Source organism: Podarcis raffonei, chromosome 3 (genome assembly GCF_027172205.1).
Source record: "Podarcis raffonei isolate rPodRaf1 chromosome 3, rPodRaf1.pri, whole genome shotgun sequence".
Taxonomy (NCBI): domain Eukaryota; kingdom Metazoa; phylum Chordata; class Lepidosauria; order Squamata; family Lacertidae; genus Podarcis; species Podarcis raffonei.
In genome coordinates, this window is record NC_070604.1 from 13,977,846 (window position 1) to 13,984,906 (window position 7,061).

Below are 7,061 nucleotides of genomic sequence, written 5' to 3' on the forward strand. Positions count from 1 at the left end.
TCCAACCTTACGTTGTTAGGTCGCCAATATCTCCTATCAAACAAGCATCGTGCTTGAGACAGAGGAGAGAGCTCCCATCCTCCCTTTCAACTAATTTCTAGGAGACAGCAACTTTATGTGTAAATATATTTTGTAGCTGATTGACACACATGAGGTCTTTCAAGTCTCAGCAGACCCAAACTGAAACAGGAACAGATGGAGTCTCTCAGTAATTCTGAAAGTGTCATCCAAATGTGAAGGAAGCCTGGCTGAGTTTATATCTCAAGTTTTGCCTAGACTCTGTAGTCAAAATGAATGGATTTTAAAATTAAAAAGCTAGCAACCTAACAAATAAATTTACTTGAAAAGATTTCTGGTTTGCAGTCAGTAGAAAACACTTTAAAAAGGGTTGTGGTTTTTTTTTAAAAAAATAGAATTTTGGGCATGTTTCCACACAGCATGATTATGATTTCACTTGTATTCCAGAATGATCTACACACAAAAAATGCTTTACCTTATACTGAAAAAAAATAAAAATAAAATCTGACTTTTGTGAAAGATCTGGCATGACTCTTCAATATTACCATTTCTGTGACATGTGGACAAACATCATCCCAGCATCTGTGTACAGAGGTTGGAAGCTGGTAGGTGTGATCTGGAAGATGCCTGTTCTAATCCACTTCTCTTTGACTGGTGCAAGCTGTCAGTTTGCAAGCTCAGTTCAGAGGAGAGATATGGCAGGTAGAGATGCCAGGACTGTGTCAAAGTATTGACCATGACAACAATCATTATCTGCAGACAAGATGTTGTCACGATAACAAGGTTCTCCATAGCTCAGGGCCTCAGGCAGACACGTAGCTCCCCTTCTCATCTCCTAAACTCCAGCAAGGTCAGTATTCTGGAACACTAAGCATTAAATATAAACAAACAAGCAACACCATAGAAAGGTCTATCCCAATGCACATGCTCAGGATTCTGACATTTACCTGATGGAGGGAACACAAGGGTATATAAGGGATCCGACTATAGCCGTGGGACTTCTCTCAGTTCAGGCACCACCTGCCACTAGTGTGGAAAGTAAAATCCTGCACTCACTCTTTGATCATAGTAACGTGTGACCAAAGGTGCAGACAATCAGCTACAAATTTGCTCTGCCGTTGCAGTGATCAAATGACATCTTGCTTGCACAGAGAGAGTAAATATGTTGGCATGGTTAGAGCGTCGGAGCACGAGTGGGAAGCCGTTGGGTGAGTCACAATCTCTGAGCATAACTCTATCTCACAGCGTTGTTAAGGGGATAATGCCTTCTTACTTAGCATCAATCATTAGCTCTGGCTCCCACTACTGTCAGTCTCCCTGCCTTCTGCCCTAACAGGCAGAATTGACACCAGCCACCACTCGTATTAAGACTGAGCAGAAATTGAGCAAAGGAAAATGGAAGCGTCCATCTATTCCAGGGGTTAGCCCTGGAAATCAGTGTCTTCCTCCTCAGTCTCCATCCAGCCCTTGTAGCGGTCAGCAGGGAGGAGGATGGAGGAGCAAGTAGACTTTGTTGGCTCTGCCTGTCATTGGATGGGACTGCATCTTCTGTCGGCTTCCTTGCCAACCACTCTACCAATCCAAACGGGCACTAGACATCACAGCATAGAAGAAATACGGAAGAGAGATCACTGAGCAGATTCAAAAACTGTACTTTCATATCACTGGGGTGGAGCCCAAGTCATTGGAAGCAAGCTTTATCAAATTATGAGTTGACCAACTGATAACATTTACCCCAGCTAATAAAGTGGTTTGTCTCTGAGTGGCAACTCAGCCTGGATCATTTTGACATTGTTTTCATTTTTTTCTGGGCAGATTACAAATGAAAGAAGTCCAAAGAAAATGCTTACTACAGAACCGAGCTATATAGCGGTCTATGTATTACAGAGCTTTATGATTAGTATTTAATTATTATTCATTAAATTTGTATCCCGCCCTTCATCCATAGATCTCAGGGTGGTTCACAACATTTAGTAACCTTCAATATTAGGCTGGTGTTTGGGACACTTTTCTATTATTTCAAATACAAGTAACGGCTACCTCCAAATTACAGTATATCTATTTCTCTTGGCGCATGCCTGGGAGGGCCAATTAAACAAAAAGAAGCCTTGAATATTATCCACACTACAAAATCCTCATTCACCTTTTGTTGCTGGGGAATTAAGAATGAGCTAGAAAAGGAATAAGGCTGCTCATTTACTTATGTTTTAAAACCACTGGATTCTTACAATTTTATCAAAATAAATGTTTCCCTTTAGTCATTAGAAATGTGGATTGCTTTATTTCTTTCCTTAGCTTTGCTATTGCAAGGGTTTCTAGGTCGGTATCCTGCTTCCCCCATTGTCTGCTTTTGAAAATGAAAGGTTAAATCTCAAATTACTTCCTCTGAGTGGATGAGGGGGGGAGGAATACTTATAAGTTAATTGATTCTCAGCAGGTGAGAAGGACGACACCAAAAGCCACTTCGCACATAAGCAGAAGTGTTAAAATGGAGATGTTTTCTATGTAGTAGATTGCATAGTGACCACTAGCAGTGATGGAGTCCTGCAGACTACAGGATGAAGAGGAATGTTGTTGTTTTTATGTAGGTAGAGAGAAATTCCATCCACATGGAAAAATTCATCCAGAATGAGTTTAGGCAGCATATCGGATGATAAAGGTAAAGGGACCCCTGACCATTAGGTCCAGTCGTGGCCGACTCTGGGGTTGCGGCGCTCATCTCGCTTTATTGGCCAAGGGAGCCGGCGTACAGCTTCCGGGTCATGTGGCCAGCATGACTAAGCCGCTTCTGGAGAACCAGAGCAGCGCACAGAAATGCTGTTTACCTTCCCGCTGGAGCGGTACCTATTTATCTACTTGCACTTCAACGTGCTTTCAAACTGCTAGGTTGGCAGGAGCAAGGACCGAGCAACGGGAGCTCACCCCATCACTGGGATTCGAACCGCCGACGTGATCGGCAAGTCCTAGGATCTGTGATTTAACCCACAGCACCACCCACTCTGACGCAAATATGCTGAAACAAATCAATGTCACAGCAGCAACATCAAACTAGATTAACCAAGATTTGAAAAGGCCTGAGAAAGTAAAAAGGTGCTTGCCTGACACCAGAAAGATATTAGCTGGTACTAGGCAAGACTTCCTTGTCTCCAGTCACTATCCTCCTAAGCTTGAAAGGGATTAACTAAAGACAAGTTTGTTCTGGATTCTGGTAGGATGCAGTTAACCACTATATATATATATATATATATATATATATATATATATATATATATATATATAACTCTATATATAACTCTCTCTCTCTCTCTCTCTCTCTCTCTCTCTCTCTATATATATATATATATATGTTACAGTGACTAACAGAACTGTTACAGCCTTGCAGTTTTGGCTTCTGCCTGATACTGCCTTCATCACTTGCTCTGATAAAAATGATGCTGTCTCCAAGGTGGAAGTTATAGAGTTTTGAGGAAGCGTTCCATCTCCAAAGCTCTAGAACTGCCACCTTGGAGACGGCATCATTTTTATCAAGGCAGTTGATGAAGGCAGAGGCCGAAAGCTTTTGCTATAAGAACGTAAGATTTCTGCTTTGTTACTCAGAGTAATAAATATAAAGTGAAATGGCGATATACAGAAGGGAGTATGGAAAGAGGTGAGAGAGTTGTTTAGGAAAGGTTGAGACTTTACCGTTGCAATAACTGAAAAGCAGAACTCTCTTAAAATGGCAATTTAATGACATTGGTTTCTATAGAAGAACAAGCTGATCAGAAAGGCAGGGGGCGCAGTAAATGTTGGCTTTGTCAAGAAATAGTAATAGTAATAATAATAATAATAATAATAATTATTATTATTATTATTATTATTTGTACCCCGCCCATCTGGCTGGGTTTCCCCAGCCACTCTGGGCGGCTTCCATAGAAACCAAAAATACACTAAAATATCACAGATTAAAAGCTTCCCTGAACAGGGCTGCCTTAAGATGTCTTCTGAATGTCAGGTAGTTCTTTATCGCTTTGACATCTGATGGGAGGGCGTTCCACAGGGTGGGCGCCACTACCGAGAAGGCCCTCTGCCTGGTTCCCTGTAGCTTTGCTTCTCGCAATGAGGGAACCGCCAGAAGGCCCTCGGCACTGGACCTCAGTGTACGGGCTGAACGATGGGGGTGGAGACGCTCCTTCAGGTATACTGGGCCGAGGCCGTTTAGGGCTTCAACACCAGCACTTTGAATTGTGCTCGGAAACGTACTGAGAGCCAATGTAGGTCTTTCAAGACCGGTGTGATGTGGTCTCGGCGGCCGCCCCCAGTCACCAGTCTAGCTGCCGCATTCTGGATTAGTTGTAGTTTCCGGGTCACCTTCAAAGGTAGCCCCACGTAGAGCGCATAGCAGTAGTCCAAGCGGGAGATAACTAGAGCATGCACCACTCTGGTGAGACAGTCCGCAGGCAGATAGGGTCTCAGCCTGCGTACCAGGTGGAGTTGGTAGACAGCTGCCCTGGATACAGAATTGACCTGCGCCTCCATGGACAGCTGTGAGTCCAAAATGACTCCCAGGCTGCGCACCTGGTCCTTCAGGGGCACAGTTACCCCATTCAGGACCAGGGAGTCCTCCACACCAGCCCGCCCCCTGTCCCCCAAAAACAGTACTTCTGTCTTGTCAGGATTCAACTTCAATCCATTAGCCGCCATCCTTCCTCCAAGAAAATAAACACAGGTCTCTCCCTCCATATTTGATCGAGCAAAGCAAAGAAATATTGGCTAATGGCTGTACATTACACATCCACAAGTGAAGACACCTGTGTTCAGACCTTTGGAGATGATGCTGCAGACATTGACTGTCCCATCCTGATGTATTGTAGTAATGCTTTAAATTTAACAGTTTTAATTTTGAAATGATATGCAACCAACAACCCTCAAGCCTTTAGGGTGAAAGGTAGGCTATACAGTTGTACCTTGGAAGTTGAACAGAATCTGTTCCGGAAGTCCGTTTGACTTTCAAAACGTTCGAAAAACAAAGTGCTGCTTCTGATTGGCTGCAGGAAGCTCCTGCAGCCAATCGGAAGCTGCAGAAGCTCCATCGGACGTTCGGCTTCCAAAAATAGTTTGCAAACCGGAACACGCACTTCCAGGTTGTGGCATTCGGGAGCCAAAACGTTCCAGACCTAAGCTATTTGAAAACCAAGGTACGACTGTACATCTAAATAAATAAACAACCATTATTGAAGAAGTCTTCCAAGTAAACATGGCCACCAAGCCATTACTATCTCTTTTGAACTACATAGAAGGTGTTACAGCCATCAGACAATTCCCAACACAGGTACTGTACATAATTACTCTTGCAAGAATTTTGTATGCTAAAACCTGGAAGCAGAACAGCACATCAACTAAATGGGAACTAATTAGGAGACTATGGGAACACTTACAAGTCATTAAATTGTCAAGAATCCTTTGCTCTCCCCAAACATCAAATTAAGCATTTAATAAATGGAATTGCCACCCCTCTCTTAAGAAAACCAAGCACTTGACAAAGCACTTGAATTTGACTTCTTTTACTCTCCATACCACCACTGTTCACTCATCTTTCCACCTGTGTGTTCTCTGCTTGTTATGTTTCTTAAACAACAATACTAACACCAATAGCTAGCAAAGTATGGTGCATTACTAGAGTCTCCTGAGGTAATCGGGATAGCTAAAGGAGCTTGACGCCTCTGTCTTCACAATAGGTTTAACAACAACAACAACAACAACAACAACAACAACAATTTATTATTTATACCCCACCCATCTGCCTGGGTTTCCCCTTGAACATGAGTTTGCCCTTGAACAAATGTGTCCTCTCTTTCCTTCTCTAGGTTATATCAGGCTGCTCATTCTCTTGTTGAACAGTGGAGGACACACCAGAAACAATGTTGTGAGGTGTTGCCTTAACTTACTTAAAGCCTACGCGGGAGAGGAAGGAAATAGTCAGGGAAGCAATGCGTGAAGGTTATACCTGGACCGGTCCTAGCATCTCCAGATTTTGGAGGAGACATGGAAGTGTATCGAGAAGAAGTATGAATTACTGTCTATATCTTCCGCTACATAGCTTGTCTAGGAACCACCCAGTCTTTTGCCCCTAAGCCATTATGAAAAAGAAACAAAGACGACCGTTTCTGAACTTCAGTTATAGCTATTGTGCTGTTTCATAGAGGGATTTACTCAACGTATGGAAAGGAACAATAGAATATTCCTCCTTCCCAAACTGGGAGAAGAAGAAAACCTGCTGTTGGCACAATGTTTGTTTGTTTTAAGAGAGATGCTCAAGATTTCAACGTGCAAAAGGTTAGAAGATGGCAGCTATGGGATCTCTCGGATTGTGTGTTTCCTTGCAGCTTGCAGGCTGCATTGCAGAAATGTGAGCAGGTGCTCCTGTGTATTTTCTACAGAGGTGAGAACTAACAGGCGGGAACTGAGATCAATGGAGGAGCTACATGTCTTTAATATAGTCAGTGCAGAACTCGGAGGAAAGATGCAGCAATTGAGATGAATGGCTTAAAACAAATACTTGACACAACTTTTATAATAAGTGCTCTATTCCCACGCTGCATCCCATCACTGAGACCGACTTGGCTTGTCTTGTTAAAAGAAACATCTACAGCAACAGCACATTTCTGTTTGTCTTCAGTGAAGCAAAATAAAATAAAACCCTTAATGAAGAAGTGAAAAGGTAGCGAAGATCTTTTCCTTTTTTTGACACCAGGTGGTCATTATAGTTCCTCGTGTTAATTTTGCTAGTGCCACAAGGTGAATTTTCTTTTCAGGAGTCCTGGTAAATATTGTTATGTAGTGCTATAGAAGGTTGAAAGGAGGACACACCTGCCTGAGGGCAAGATGTTCTTAGATCTCTTGGCAAGACAGTTATGCTTAACTCTTTCACTGTCCCAGTTCTCAGTTCAGTTTCCATGGAAAGAAAGGGAACTAGGACAGGACCAGGAATGATGTGCAATAAATCTAGCAGAGAGGCAGCATATTTCATCTTGCTTTCTGTTTATTCAGGTTACAGCTGTCAG

The 7,061-nt window shown here is 42.7% G+C and overlaps 1 long non-coding RNA gene across 1 annotated transcript; it reads left to right on the forward strand.

Moving 5' to 3' along the window:
• Positions 1–3,520: 3,520 nt before the first annotated feature.
• LOC128410004 (uncharacterized) lies at positions 3,521–6,721 on the forward strand. Its single transcript, XR_008329362.1, has 2 exons — positions 3,521–3,590; positions 5,865–6,721. It is a non-coding gene; the product is annotated as an uncharacterized LOC128410004 (long non-coding RNA).
• The last annotated feature ends 340 nt before the right edge of the window (positions 6,722–7,061 follow it).